Source organism: Triticum dicoccoides, chromosome 3B, assembly GCF_002162155.2.
Source record: "Triticum dicoccoides isolate Atlit2015 ecotype Zavitan chromosome 3B, WEW_v2.0, whole genome shotgun sequence".
In the NCBI taxonomy this organism is placed as follows: domain Eukaryota; kingdom Viridiplantae; phylum Streptophyta; class Magnoliopsida; order Poales; family Poaceae; genus Triticum; species Triticum dicoccoides.
This window is the reverse complement of record NC_041385.1, coordinates 21,577,718-21,594,290: the sequence shown is the minus strand read 5'-3', so window position 1 is coordinate 21,594,290 and position 16,573 is coordinate 21,577,718.

Genomic DNA, 16,573 nt, shown 5'->3' with positions numbered 1-16,573 from the left:
GGAAACAACATCCTCGCTAGAAGCTCCGATTACGGATCTTCCGGTAACAGAGCCGGGCAGTTGATCCGCTCCACTACTTCTACCAATCCTGCGGAAACTGCGTAAAGAGCTTAGGATCCTCCTCCAGATGTGCTGATGAAAAGCACGCAAAACACATAGACTTACCGGATTGGCGGGGCGCTTGACGCTGAGTCCGTGATCGTCGGTTAGGGGTGGCGGTACCTCGTTGGTCTTGAACAACAATTCCCAGACATCTTCATGCATCGTGCCGAAGAGCTCTCGTAGTGTCTGGTGTTCGGCCGGGTCAAACTCCCACAGATTGCAAACCTGTCGTTGGCACAGAAGGATCCGGTGGAAGAGCATGACCTGTACTATGTTGACGAGCTTGATCTTCTTGCTTATCATATTCTGGACACAGTTCTGAAGTCCGGAAAGCTCTGCTGCGGATCCCCAGGCTAAGCCCTTCTCTTTCCAGGAGGTGAGCCGCATGGGGACGCCGGATCGAAATTCAGGTGTCGCCGCCCACTTGGTGTTGCACGGCTCGGTGATGTAGAACCATCAAATTAAAAAATACATTGGTCATCATTGACCTTTTTGTGTAAAATCTAAATTGCCACTATGAATCCTCGCATGTATAGGTACAGGCGAGGATTCATATTGCCATAGATCCTACACATAGAGTTCCATGAAGACCAATTGGTTGTGATAGTTTGGGAAGCACCATATTTAAGCTGGTAAATATTCCATTCGCGGAGCAAGGTTGGACTAAACTTTGGTCAATTTAGCAATAGCAGTAGCTTTTTTTTTTGCAAACGAGCGCTACTAGTATGCCTGGCCTGTCGACAATGGTCTGGCAATTATAGTAGTAGCGGGTTTTGTAATGAGAGCGCTACTGGTAAGATTTTAGTAGCAACGCTTTCTGCTGCCGATTGCTACTAATATCTAGTAGCAGCGTTGCCTTTTAAGAAGGGCTACTAGTAAGCTCCTGTGTATAAGGTTTTCCCTAGTAGTGTTGAGTAAACTTGCAACACCTACACTTGCTATTGATTCTGATATGTCGCATGTCATTGATGATGCCACTTCTGCTATGCATGATGCTTTTGATGATACTACTTCTCTGCTTGATAATACTGTGCCACTAGGTGAATTTCTTGATGAACAACTTGCTAGGGTTAGAGAGAATGAAATTACTGAAACTGATGATATTAATGAATATTATCTACTATGATTCAGTTTTATCTTCGGGATGCATATCTATTATCAATTATTATTCGAGATGCATATCAATTATCTACTATTATTTGAGATGCGTGCTAAATTGTTTTATATTTCTTCTGGATTAGTTAAATAAAAGCTATGGCGGAAAATACCGGCAGAGAAGGAGAAGAGGCTATGTTCGAGCTCATATGCTCCCTGAGCCGGCCAGATGAGAATGAAGAAGATGACGACTCACAATATCTGAACAATACCAGGGAGGGTGATATGATATTCAATGAAGACAAACAAAGGGATGAAGTCCAGAACTATGATGATCTTCAAATAACAAACACCGGCGACTTATATTTATATAAGCAGGCATATGGTGATCCATCACATGTTTTAATTGATTTGTATATATATTAATTAATTGAACTTTCTTCTTTCGGCCCTCCGGACGAGCAAATCAGGAGAAGGCAGCAGGACAGTGCGACGCCCGGCCAAAAAGTTGAAGGATGGCGTGAAGTACAACATCGATGCCATCAAATCTAATGGCGAACCGCTCGAGCCTAAGAAGAATGCGCGCAAGTTCATTCGTTAGTGCGGAGTTCTTGTAAAGGACCAAATCCCGATCTCCATTCAAGAATGGAAGAAGCCAGCAAAGGAACGTCCAGGTCATACTTTTGTGGACAAAAGAGTAAAAGATCGGCTTTGGGAATCTCTCATGTTACATTTCACGCTACCGGATCATTTGACATCTGCAGATGTGGAGAAAGTCAAGAACACTACTCTTAGGAAGATGGCGATAGCGTTGAACAACCACAAGAAAACTCTATGGAACAAGTACATCGAAGCCGGAAAGAAGACTCTAGAATTCAAGGGAACAATGGAGAAGCAAAGAGATCACTAGGACGCTTTTGAAATTCAAGGAATCGGAAGTAGCTAAGGAACGGTCCAGAATATACAAGATCAATGCCGTGAAAAAGATATGGCACCATAATCTGGGGCCAGGTGGGTACGAGGTGGCTCGGCCTAAGTGGGATCTCGCTGAGCAACAGATGGTGGATGCAGGGGTCACTCCAGTTTCATTGAGCTGGCCCCCGAGGGGTAGGATTTGGTTCTATGCGCATGGGGGGTCGTTGGACCCAAAGACAAGTGAGGTTTAGTAGCAGGCAAGTCTTAAAGAAGCCACCGACAATGTACTTGTTGCAATCGAAGAGGCACGAACGAGAGTGTTCACGCCCAATAGAGAGCATGGCGAGCTTATGTGCGCCTTGAAGAACCCTGAACATCTGGGAAGAACACGAGGCAAAGGTGTTGTTCCATGGCTTGAGGGGTTTGCGGACTGGAACACCGACTACAGAAGTTCTACGAGAAGGAAGATGGTGGAGGAGAAGAAGAGGAAGCTGGAGGAGGAGTAGAGGAAGCAGGAAGCAGACCGCCTTCAAGGCCTAGAATCAGCGCATGCGGAGTTGGCACTTGCTTTCCGGCGGCAGCAGCAGCAGATCGACGAAATTAGCCAGGAAAGGGGGTCTTAGCAACGGCAGCAGCTAGGGAATCCAGCATTCGATAGCACCGTCCCATCCATGCTGAGAAGCAACGTGGGTTCCACCCCGGGCGATGAGGCATTGCTAGATAGATACCCTATGGATGACATCATGGGTTACACTAATTGTGAGCTACACTTAAAAATGAAGAACATATCCATGAAGGTGGCGGACGACGTTTCTTATACAAATCCCCCTGAAGCAACCTTCCATTGCAATTCGATACGAGCTGGCTATGCTCGTGTCGCGGTTGATCAAGTGGTGGCACAATATTCGGGGCTAGAGCTTGACATTCCTAGAGGTGGTGACGAGCGCACACTGGGAGAGGCCATACATCAGATCATTCTATGGAGAAAGGATTGCATCACCTTTCCAAGGCCACGGACACCGCGTGAGCCGGTTCCTCCTCCAAGTCTGCCACCGCGTCAACAGTCGACTCCAGCTCCTCCAAGTCAGCCACCGCCTCTGCAGACTCTTGCTCCTCCAAGTCCACATACGTGTGAGCCCACTCCTGCTCCTCCAAGTTCATCACCGCGTGAGCCCACTCCTTCTCCTCCATGTCCGGCACCGTGCTAGCCCAGTCCTCCTCCTCCAAGTCAGGCACCACGTCAGCCGTCTGCGCCACCTAAGCAACAGCGAAAGAGAGCCGCCGCAGGTCTGGCGGTACAAGTACATGAGGAAAGAGATACCAATTTGGTCCAAGCCTCAAGCCTCTTCCCCATTGGCCTTACGACCGGACTGAGGAGGAAAATGAAGCCGAAGTGCGAGCCCAACTGAAGGCCCATTTTGGACTGAGACCGCCGTCGCCGCCAAAGGAGATTGTGCATAAGCATGTCGTTGACCACATTATTCGTATGGCTGAAGAACCAGCTCCCAAGCATGTCGACTCAGACTATGAGCACCAACTCAAGAAGTCATATCGAGCACAAAAAAAGGAGTCGAGCTCGAGCTCAAGCCAACAGTACTGCAGGATGCTGCTAACGCGACACTACGATCAGAGACCCTTCGACGAAACTGTGTGCAATGCAATAATCACAAACGGTGTTGTAAAAAAACCATCAAAAAAAGGTGCAAAACATTTACGATGATGGATGCATCAAACACGGTTCAGATTTTTGATGCGTGTGCAATGCAGGGCATATGGTTCAGTTTAATTAACAGCTTGCGATGCGGAGGAACAAAAGAAATAGGCTGCCAGATGAAGGCGTGTGCGATGTAGAGCATACGGTCACTCAGATGAACTGTTTCTGATGAGGCGGAACAACAGAAACGAGTAGCCAGATGAAGGTGTGTGCGATATATGGCATATAGTTCACTCGGATGAACTGTTTGCGTTGAGGCAAGAGAACAGAGTCGTGAATTCATAATTTAAAACATTACACAACCCTATACATACACGTTTGGGCCACATGCAGTCGACGGTTGTCCTACACGACACTTGATAATCACGTGTGACGCTTTCTGTGGGCCCGCGAGGTCATCGTCCATCACTTTGACAAACACTCGGTAATGAGGTTAATTTAAGAAGTAGGTATCTCAATGTTTGCGGCCGAGTGACAGTGGCAGGGTGTTTGACGTTCATTCCCGTTTCTTGCATGGGACCTAAGCATGCAACCAAGGACATGGATTTGGATTTTCAACCTATTTATATGCATTAGAGGATGTGCTTGTAGTACGAATTGAATTATGCACATAAATGCATTGAAAACTCAATTAATGTATAAAAATGTCTGAACGAACCCCGAAAAATTCCAAATTTTAACACAACACTCATGTTGTTCTATGTTGACACTAGAGAAAAAATTGAAAGCAATAACAGGCAACGGATATTATTTCGTCCCCAAAGGTGGCACATTCCCTACCAAATCCATGAGGCTCTTGTTGTGAGAAGCTCTGGTTTGTGGCCGAGTGACGGTGGCAGGGTGTTTGACATTCATTCCCATTTCTTGCATGGGACCTAAGCATGCAACCAAGGACACGGATTTGAATTTTCAACCAATTATAATGCATTAGAGCCTCCGCCTGTAGTTCAAATTTTAATTATGAACACGAATGCATTGAAAACTCAATTAATGTACAAAAATGTCCAAACGAACCCCGAAAATATCCTAAAACTAACACATCACTCATGTTGTTCTATGTTGTCACTAGAAAAAGAATTGAAATCAAGAAGAGGCAACGAATATCGTTTCATAAGAAAGGTGAAAGGTTCCCTACCGTAACCATGGGGCTTGTTGTGAGAAACTCTAGTTTGTGAGAAGCTTATATACCCCAACCTGCCCCAAATGGGACAATATTTTTACCACTGCATATTGATGTCGTTCCATGCTAGCGTGTCAAGTTTCATAAATTTCAGACGCATTTTCGATTTACTAGAATTTAAAAACCATGTATCTCAATGTTAGCGGCCGAGCGACGGTGGCAAGGTGTTTGACATTCATTCTCATTTCTTGAATGGCACTTAAGCAGGTAACCAAGGACACACATTCCAATTCTGAACCACTTTATATGCACTGGAGCATGTGCATGTAGTTCAAATTTGAATTATGCACATGAATGTAGAAAACTCAGTTAATGTATAAAAATGTCCAAGGAAACCCCAAAAATCCCAAAAAATGACACAACACTTGTGTTGTTCTATGTTGACATGAGAAAAAAATAGAAAGTAAGAAGAGGCAACATATATCGTTTGTCCCCCAAGGTGGCACGCTCCCTACCGATACCATCTGGCTTGTTGTGAAAGAAGCTCCGGTTTGCGAGAAGCTTATACCCAATCCTGCCCTAAATGGGAAAATATTTTTACCACGACATGTCGATTCCGTTCCATGATATCATGTCAAGTTTCATGAATTTCAGCCGAGTTTTCAATTTACTAGAATTTTAAAACCATATGTATCTCAATGTTAGCGGCCGAGCGACAATGTCAAGGTGTTTGACATTCATTCTCATTTCTTGCATGTGACATAAGCTTGCACCAAGGACAAACATTTGATTTTACAACCCATTTTTATGGACTTGAGCATGGGCTTTAATTTTTAATTGTGCACCTGAAATGGCTAGAAAACTAATTTAATGTATAAAATTTACGAACGAACCCTGAATAATTCCTATTTTTTTACGACACACATATTGTTGCATGTTCACTGAAGATAAAAGGTCTAGCAATTCAAACACCGTCCATTGCCGATGTGACCCCATTATGTAATTGAAATCGAAATGAAAAATCAAGTAGATCCCACACAGTTTATATCACCAACCATGTGAGATGCAGTACAAAATATCCTGGAGCACTGTCGGTTTATAGTACGCCTATGGCTTACGCGAGAAGGTGCGTCGGCTCCAGTCCACAGCCTACGTGTCAAGCACACTAGCTAGCTCCCCAAATACACCCGCCCCTGCATCCCTCGCAATCTCAGAAATATCTGCTCGCCCTTGATCCAAATATTTAGTAGCCCCGCCTTGTTACTCCCTCCTAGTAAAATTTCTAGTTACCGTGGTATTTCCTCAAAAACCACCTTAACTCCCCCCCTCCACACACACCACACACTCCACAAGACCTCCGCTCACAGACACACACCACCCTTGTAACCATTGTAGGTCACCGCCATCGCCGCCGCTTCCATCCTCAACCTCTGCCTGTGTGCCGGGGAGCTCGAGGAGCCAATGTCCTGATACGTCTCCAACGTATCTACTTTTCCAAACACTTTTTCCCTTGTTTTGGACTCTAACATGCATGATTTGAATGGAACTAACCTGAACTGACGCTGTTTTCAGCAGAATTGCCATGGTGTTAATTTTGTGCAGAAATAGAAGTTCTCGGCATGACCTGAAAATCCACGGAGACACGTTTTGGAATTAATAAAAAATATTGGTGAAAGAATCAATGTTAGGGGGGCCACACCCTGTCCACGAGGGTGCAGGGCATGCCCCCCTGCCTCGTGGGCCCCCTGGCAGTCCACCAACTTCAACCCCAACTCCATATATTCACTTTTGGGGAGAAAAAAAAAGAGAGAAGGATTCATCGCGTTTTACGATATGGAGCTGCCGCCAAGCCCTAATCTTCCTCGGGAGGGCTGATTTTGAGTCCGTTCGGGGCTCTAGAGAGGGGAATCCATTGCCATCGTCATCATCAACCATCCTCCATCACCAATTTCACGATGCTCACCGTTGTGCGTGAGTAATTCCATCGTAGGCTTGTTTGACGGTGATGGGTTGGATGAGATTTACCATGTAATCGATTTAGTTTTGTTAGGGTTTGATCCCTAGTATCTATTATGTTCTAAGATTGATGTTGCTATGACTTTGCCATGCTTAATGCTTGTCACTAGGGCCTGAGTGCCATGATTTTAGATCTGAACCTATTATGTTTTTATGAATATATGTGAGTTCTTCATCCCATCTTGCAAGTCAATAGTCATCTACTATGTGTTATGAACCGGCAACCCTGAAGAGACAATAATCGGGACCACTCCCGGTGATGACCGTAGTTTGAGGAGTTCATGTATTCACTAATTGTTAATGCTTTGGTCCGGTACTCTATTAAAAGGAGGCCTTAATATCCCTTAGTTTCTAATAGGACGCCGCTGCCACGCGAGGGTAGGATAAAAGATGTCATGCAAGTTCTTTTCCATAAGCATGTATGACTATATTCAAAATACATGCCTACATTACATTGATGAACATGAGCTAGTTCTGTGTCACCCTATGAAATAACTGTTGCATGAGGAATCGCATCCGACATAATTATCCATCACTAGTCGTCAACCCGTGCATCCGCACGGGCTAGCAATTCAAAAAACATGAATTGTATAATAAAGGTAATAATATTCATTACTGCATGAGATGTTATATAAATAAATAATAAGAAACTATATTCTTCTTAATTGATCATTTTTCCATAGCCAAGAAAATGAATCATGAATGTGAGCATTGAAAATCACAGTTCCTTGAATTGGAACAGGATGATGGGCAGCATATTGGAATCTACTCCGAGGTCTACATCGTACTGCAAAATATTGACAGCGACCAAAATTATATTAATGAAGGCATTGTACAATTGAGTCAAGTACTTTTTTTATCTAAAAAATTGGCAGCTGTCTTAAACAGAAAATATACATATGCGCACTCTGCAGTACATTTTTATTTTTCAGTATTTTGGAACATATTGTACGGAACCAATAGATATACTAAACACCAATGAACCAAACTTACTTAATTGCCCGTTAGAAAGAAAGGATAATTTTATGGCTTTACCATCTGAAATCTCTATATATTTAGAACCTCTAATAATTTAGTCTACAGTTCGATATCATGGAAGAATCTAGACGCAACCATATTACGGAGGACAATATTTCGCTCGAAACATGTCGAGACCACATCTAAACAATGCAACTGCATTGGTTTAATTCATATGAGAAGTATTTTCGCACCTTACACTATAAGCTCGACATAACGAAATTCCTAGGCACCTATTACAGAGAAAAAAAAGGAGAGCTAGCAATTATGAAAAAACATGGAAGGAATAAATCATGTTATTTATGAATTCAGATCGAACTTTATGTTTTTTTTGCAGAATAGACACCTTAAAATTTGCATTTGGAATAAGTGTAAAGCTTAAATGTAATTAGTAATTAGTGATATGTACTTGCTTAGTAGCATCTATTATAATATTGAATGCTACATATCATGCATGATAAAACACAATAGAAGGTGTTTGATTGTGGATAAATTATCCAATGACAATGGGTTGACTGATAATTGGAAAAAAATACATCATCAGGATTTGCCGAAAAAGAGGTGGACTTTTTTGAAAAATAAAGCTAGCTCAATATTAGCCTCATGATAGATGTATCCCAAGTTGGCTGACAGCTTTACGAAAATTGGTCAAATCCCATGTTTCCATTCATCTCTATTATTTCAGGGAACATGGATAATAGAGATATCATACACACTGACCCAATATGAAAGTACTAATCAAATGAAAAAATGAGGACACCTAAATTTTGCTAACTACGTACAGATAATGAAATGAGCAAATGTACCATCATCTAATGCACGAACCACTGGAGAGATATAATTCAACATTAATTCTTTTTCTGCCAAACAATATTTAACCTTGATAGTTCAGCATTAATTATTTATATGTCCCCGTAGCTAATCCAAAAACAAAATATATTTACGCACGTAGTGAACCTTAGTATGCCTCTAAATGTACAGACTACATATGAGATGAAGAATAGCTGAAAAACACTGGTCAAACAACAGCTAATAGAAGAAAGTAATCCAAATCTAGAAACATGCTATTGAGAGACAGAGAGAAGTGAATGTTCAAACATGAAAGTATAACGATGATTTTTTTTATTCTTTTCATTTTGTGCCAATGGAAAAACTCTTGGTCGCTTCTTCTGATTGATCCCTTTCTAATTAATACTGTGGAAAGAAAAATAGGCAACTACTATTGTTGTCTTATCATATATAAGTATCAAAGAAAATCGTCTCCAAACCTAATAAGTAAGATCTTTGTATTTCTCAAAATAGTTTTACTGTGCAAGCAATGATATCGGTCCTTAATTTCTGCTCATCGCCTTACCTCAATATACATGAAGAAATAACACCATCAATACCTTGATCAAATAAGTACATAAGTCTGTAATATCAAAAGCATGTGCAAATAGAAACTTAAGAAAATGACTATGATTATTAGAATTTATATATTTTTCGTAACCATGCTGGAAGAGATTATGTTCCAGTAACTAAGGAAGCGATGCTACCTGATCTTCGAATCTTTTGGACCACGTTTTGCTTGATCCATTATTCAGAAAAAACCATAGTATGAAGGGAATGCATATATCAACACCTGAATAGTGCTATTGTTCTTGCTAATATGGTACAAATATAAGGGAAATGTGAAGCTAGAAATACTATTTTCGTCACTCCATGTGTGTTTGAGCATAACATCACTGATGATATATATATTTGGATATCCAAAGAAGTAACACGTACACCATGCATACATTGAGATATATATGTAGAAGTTGTTTTCATCTTCTTGCATCAACCATGATCGGTCAAGCACAGAGATCAATCTCCTCGTCCTGCTCAGATATATGGCCAATGTTAGACACCATGGCCAGTCGCCAAATGCTGCGAGCTAGAGGAAGCCACCTACTGAAATAAAAACTGCAGCTTCCTTGTCCCTTAATGTCTTACATGAAAAATACTACAATCATTGAAGATTTTTATGAATTAAGAGAATACTGCCTCATTATGATCTGTTGTGTATAATTAGAACTTCTTGTGGGTAAAAAAAACAGAGGTTGGGATAAGGAAAAGCTAAACTTAAAAACTGTACGTGAGTTCATAGATAGCTGTACATACCTTGATGGATAGATTAGATGGCAATTCTTTACTATTGATCACGCCAAGGATCAGGTTCAGGGCCACCGGTGCTATGTATTCCACGGTAGCCTTGAAGAGAAGACCTCCAAAGGTGCTCGATGCTCTCTTCAGCGTGCTGCATGTGCATCGCTAAGTTCAGTTACCGCCAACAACGGCGCCGACAGATGGTGGCGAAAGGAGATCAGCACTCCAATAATCCAGTTCTCCTCTAGGTTTCGCTTTGAGACATAGTGGATCAAGCGGAGGTGGGAGATGATCCAGATAAAACGGAATAGGGTGGACGCTGGGTTGCCGGCCACGAAGGGCTTGGTGGTTGACTGTACATGAAAGACTTAGTTCCACATTAGTAACAAAAATACTATGTACTGAAGAAGATTACATGGAAAGTCCACAATGTACGTACATCATAGTGCTTAATGTTCCGAGGAGAACTCTTCTATTGGAATTCATGTCTTGGAAAAGAACAATTCATCGAACACTTTGAATGCATTGCCAAATAGAAAGAATTAGATTGGATTCAGACTGGTAGAGGAAGGGACCTGGGGAATAAAAGTACTGTATGTTGTTGGCTGGACCTGAACTTAGTATCGCATCACCAGGTTGATCTCGCCATAGTAGAAATCGGCTGGACATGCCCAAGTCCGGCCACGTGCAAGACATGTGTGTGGTGCTGGTGCATGTCTCACCATGTAGCTGGTCCGATGCTTGCACCAGACATATCATCTTCCTCTGCACCTCCATGGTTCGGCCCCGACCAGACGACCGCATCTCCTTCCACTTCCTAAAAGTGTCAGATTTCACGATGGTGGGAAGACAAAACAAAGCTGCCTCACATCTATCAAATGGCGGCCGTGCATCTTGCAAAGGGTGACCCTAGGCTGCCGTGAGGAATTCATGGTGGCGAGAAGCAAACTACAGCAGTCCCGCATCAAGAGAAAGAAGATGCAACAGCCACGCGACAAAGAAGCAACGATCTGGGAGAGGCGGCCATAGTTTTCTTGTGGAATATATTCTTCGTCGTCGACTAGATGAGGCTGCCTTCGATCTTCTATATGAGGCGGCCATAGATCACCAGGGAATTCAGAAGATAGGGGGAGGTCGGGCTCTTCCTGAGAGTTCCAGCCAAACACGCTTGACCTTTTTTTGAGGGACAAACACGCTTGACCTAACACGATCAGACGGTTCACCTTGTAAAATCTTAGATGGTTTTTTTCTAGATCAAACGCAGAGGCCTATATGGTGCGTCATTAAGCCATAAAAGAGTTGCATGGGTTAATCCAGACCGTAATAACTTGGTCCCACCGAGATAAACGACTCCTATTTACTAATTAACATGGTAATTTCTTGGGAGTCTATAATTAGTATAGGTATAGATAGGTAGATAGATTGATCCATTTCCTACGAGCTTTTCACATATTAATCTTTGCTTAGTTACTTCTACGCCGCCACTGTTACAATTACTACAAAAGTGCTACTGTTACTTTTGCCGATGTTACCGTTACTTCCATACTACTTTGCTACTAAATACTTTGCTGCAGATATTAAGTCTTTTAGGTGTGGTTGAATTCACAACTCAGCTGCTAATACTCGAGAATATTCTTTGGCTCCACTTGTGTCTAATCAATAAATTTGGGTTGAATACTCTACCCTCGAAAACTTTTGCAATCCTCTATACTTGTGGGTTATCATGGCCCAAGAGAGGTTTATCGCGACCTCTTCGCCCGACGCCGGAGAGGTGGCCGCCGAGGTGTCCCCATTGTCCTCCGCGGGCTCTTTATCGATCCGCCATCGCCGGTCCCTTGATCCGCGCACCGCCGCGCCCCTTCGACGGTTGACTTCCCCGTCCTCCCTCAGACCCGGCAGCCGATGAGGTCCCACCTTGGGGTCCGGCAGTGGTGGTGGGGGATGTGGGCACCGAGAATATAGATCAGGAGATCCACACCTGCCGGTGGCTCGGTAACTTCCACATGGCCGAGCTCGCGGCCATGGAGTACGACCGCTGGCAGGTCCTCTACCACGGGGCGGCGGCTAGGCTCAATTTTCCCTTCGGCACATGTCCGGTCCACCTCGTTTCGCCGGAGCCAGGGGTGGTGAACTAGGCTATTGTGTGGGAGGACCGCAAGGCGTGAGAGCGCCTCGAGGCCGAGGCCGTCGACGAGGCCTACATGCAAGAGCTCCGCCGGTAGCACCCGGAGCTCATGGAGGCGGAGCGGGCGATCTTTGCCGGTGCAGAGGGCGGCAAGGTTATCGCTCTCTCCTTCGATGATGAGGTCGAAGGCGGCGAGGTCGGTGGAGCGGAGGGCGGCGAGGTGGGCGGCGAGGACGAGGAGATCGATGTCAATGAGTGGAGGAGTGCCTTCCTCAATGACCCCGATGACGGCACCGGCCTGGACCTGGCTTGTGGCACACCGTACCTGACGAGGAAGGATTGGCTCGACTTCTACTTCGACCAAAAGTAGTTTAGCTTAGTTTAAATTTATGTTTTATGTTCGGTTATGCAAAACTATCTATGTTTATGTTTGAATGCATGCTACTTTTGGTTGAACCTGCTTTGAACTTGATCAAATTGAAGTTTACAACATTAAGTTTAGGGGATCGACTAGAAACGGCCACTAAGGGTTTTAGTCCTTTAACTTTTAAAGGATCAGCTAGAGATGGCCCTATGCCTTGTTTATTTCAGTTCTTCACAATGTGATGCTCTATATGTGCAACTTTTTGCCATGCAATTCAAGTTCATCAATAACAGTTTCAACAATACCACTATGAATTAGGATATTTGGTTGGTGTTAAGGATATTGCAGTTAACATGCCTTTTCATTTTTTGAACAATAACTAGTGTACTTTAGACCTGCACAATACCAGTTTGAATGACTATTTGCTTGTTTATAAATGTTATGCCTGATGCAGTTAAAACACCTTTCCGCTTCTTGTTTTGCTTAACTAGCATGCTTAAGACTGCACACTGAAGCTATCATTTGTAGATGATGTTGTCTACCATGGATATATTTGGTTGATGTTTAGCCTGTTGTGCTTAACATGCCTTTATATGTACTCATACATGACAATATTGAGAACAATGATGTTTTCCATCAAGGTTAGTTTCATCACATTGCTTATATGTACTCATTGTTCAGGATCTCGGTAGCTGGTATCATATAGCCTGGGGGCTGATAAGGGATTAATCATCGAATCAGACATTTCAGTGAATATATATGTAACCCATTTATCAGTAGGTTAACTAGGGACATATTTAATATATCTGATGCTACATAGCAACATGCATTGTACTGAATGACTAAATATGCAATCCCAGGCTACATAGCAACAAGGAAGAGTGTTACCTTAATTTTCTGATGATGTCTAGATATACATGTATAAAATCTTATATAATGGGATGGAGGGAGTGTGTACTACATCATTTTGCAATTGTTGTTTAGCTTTTAATATTAACTTGGTGCTTTTAGGTACACATGTCAGTGCCAAAGATCCGCACTTCAACCCTTCCTGCGTATGGGGTAATGAGATATTCATGAACCAGCATCTAGTGAGGAAACAGATAAAGATTGTTATTCAAATGGGTCAAAAGATGTCAATCAAACTATTTGTTTACACTTTATGCAAGACAACAGTGAACTGCGGGATGGTAAGTAAGAACCCTGTAGCCTTCTTTTTACTGCCTGTAATGAGTTGTGTTGGATGACAATGTCTGAATCTTATTTTCCTTTGCGGTGGATCCTGAAGCGGTTTACTCAAGATTACCTCTCAAACTACATGATTGGCGGCCGGCCATCACAAAGGGTTGGACTAGAGTCGTGCGTGCCTTCTGCATCCAGGAGAGCACAATAGGGCCATTACGCTTCACCTTGTCCAGCAACCAGAATGTCTATCGCCTCTTTCTATACTATCTGTAATAGTACAAGTATATAACCCTGGTTCATCATTCTTTATTTGGTGCTTATGTAATTCTTAAACATATGTACCCTGTGAATTGAATAATGCATTGGTTGTTTGAACCTAATGGATATGAATAAAGCTATAGCCTACTTTCAAGTTTAAATTAGGTACAATTTTAAATAGCGGCAATTAAATTAGGGGGAAATTGCGGTGTGCATGTCATTTGGGCGCACACAGTTAATAAAGCACAGCGTGTGCGATATACATAATAACCCGACATGGTTCACGGAGTGGAAAGGTGTGTAACAATGCATACATTTCTTGTTTGCAAAGCGTGTGTGATGTCAGACACTATCACATATGGTGCAGGGAAACTAAATGTGTGTGAATGTCTACCTATCGTACACGGTTTATAATCATGAACTGTTTGTGATGTGCCAGACATCGTAAAAGTAGAGCTAGTTTGGTACGTGCCTAGAAAACTCTTGTGCCTGAAATCTGCCTGGTTTTAGGTAAAACCACAAAACTTCGATTGCAATGGGAATGTGAGCACAAATGAGTAGCAAGGATGAAGCATTTCACATATTCAAGACATCGGAAACGGTTATATAGGGGCAACTGTATGCATCAGGACTCCCTATCCCCGACGGTTTCTGGGTCGTGTGGGAAGGACCCCCCTATCGCCCACACTCACTTGGCGAAGGTTCCAAATGCCGTCACGGAAAGGGGTTAAAAACCGTTTGTATAGCACCTTGCTGTACCAGTGCAAGCATCTGCCAACAAAGCAAGAAAACTGTTCCCCAGCTATGAGAACAGGTGGGAAAACTGTTCCCCCCGCTCATTGTACCACCAACACATGTGAGTACCGGCACCTATCAATTGGTAATAACCGACGCTCATAGAAGGATGGCTGAAGAGGCCGGTGTCACTATGAAACAACTCCTAGAGCTCGAGCCCATAGCAGGGATTACAGAGGATGAAGTAAAATAGAAATATGCCCGCGGTCAACCCTTGGTCAAGCTTGAGGAGGTCAAGAAGCTCTCAACCAGAATGTATGAATTGCATCATTGGAACATGAGTGCAACCAAGACTACCGATCGAGAGTCCCTCATGGTGAAAGTGAGATCGGAGCATTACTACCATGAAATAATGGATATGTATGTCGAGTTTACAGAAATGTTTCAATTATTCAATCAAGATGCACTCGACAAATCTATCGTCAGTTGCTATTGTCTATAAGTGATTTCTTTCTGTTATTCAATTAAGTCTCTAGCTAGTTGTAGTGCTCGTTGATCATTACCTATAATTATCCTCACTATATTCTTTTCTGTGGTATTATGCATAATGAAAATCTATGAAATGAAAAAAGCTGGACACTATGTCATTGGGTTCATTGACCCAAATACCATTCATCAAGAAACATGGTCACAAGAATGGTCAAGAAGAGACACAGAGAAAAACTTGCTAGAGTTCTTGAAGCGCCAAATGCCTATCCAGATATACTACTTCCTTACAAGTTCGGTTGAGTCACACTGTCTTGTACTACAAATTTAATTCTATTTTCGCTTACTAGCTAGATGTTAATAAGTGTATAGGGTTTACGGTAGTTGATGAGTTACACACATGCCCGCTTAATTTATACATGCAAACGTGTGCGCATGCAGTTCCCACTGGATCTTGTTAATCATTCAAGTTGACAACGGAAAAGTTGAAGTAACGGACTCACTAATTAAACCAAATACTGAATACAAAATCGTGAAGTGGATGGTCAACATGTAATTTCAGTCAGCATCTTTAAGTTCGTCATTTGCTGATATCAACTCATTAATAACTCATTTTCTTCATTTTCTTTGCCGGCGGGCAGGGCTTGGAACAGTTCATCAAATAGGTTGGTGGCCAATGGAAACAAAAGCTGACATGGAGTCGACCCAAGGTAATTAACTAGTAATAGCTAAGTCTGTGCATCTCTTTAATTCTAGTTTCAATACCATTATTATGCTTGACTAATTATTATCTGACTTCATTCTATTCTCTCGTAAAGTGCCTGCTGCAGGTGCCGGGGACTGATTTATGTGCATACTACATTTGCGAGAAAAATTCACATGATGGTGTCCAAAAGGAGCAAACCTGGTAGATACCAATGGGTACGTTTGCCAGAACACTAGTCACAATTTTTACATCATTATATAATATACACACATGCACAACTAATACATGCATATTGATCTCCTTCTTAATTTAAATATGAGATATATGCGGGATAAGCTCCTACCAGAGAATCACATACGAGCGATTCAAGAGGAAATAGCGGGATTTTTGCTTGGCCAGGTCATAGATCCCAAAGGAGAATTCCATTATCCGCTAACGAAGTAATGGCTCCATGTAATGATCTGCGTATTGTAGGAGAAATTGTATATAAAAAATTGTATATATATACAAGTTGTTATATTGCCTTGCGGATGAAGTGTGAAGTTTCCTAAGTGTGGGCTTATATACCACACCCTTTAGTCCTGGTTGGTGGCACCAACCGGGACCAA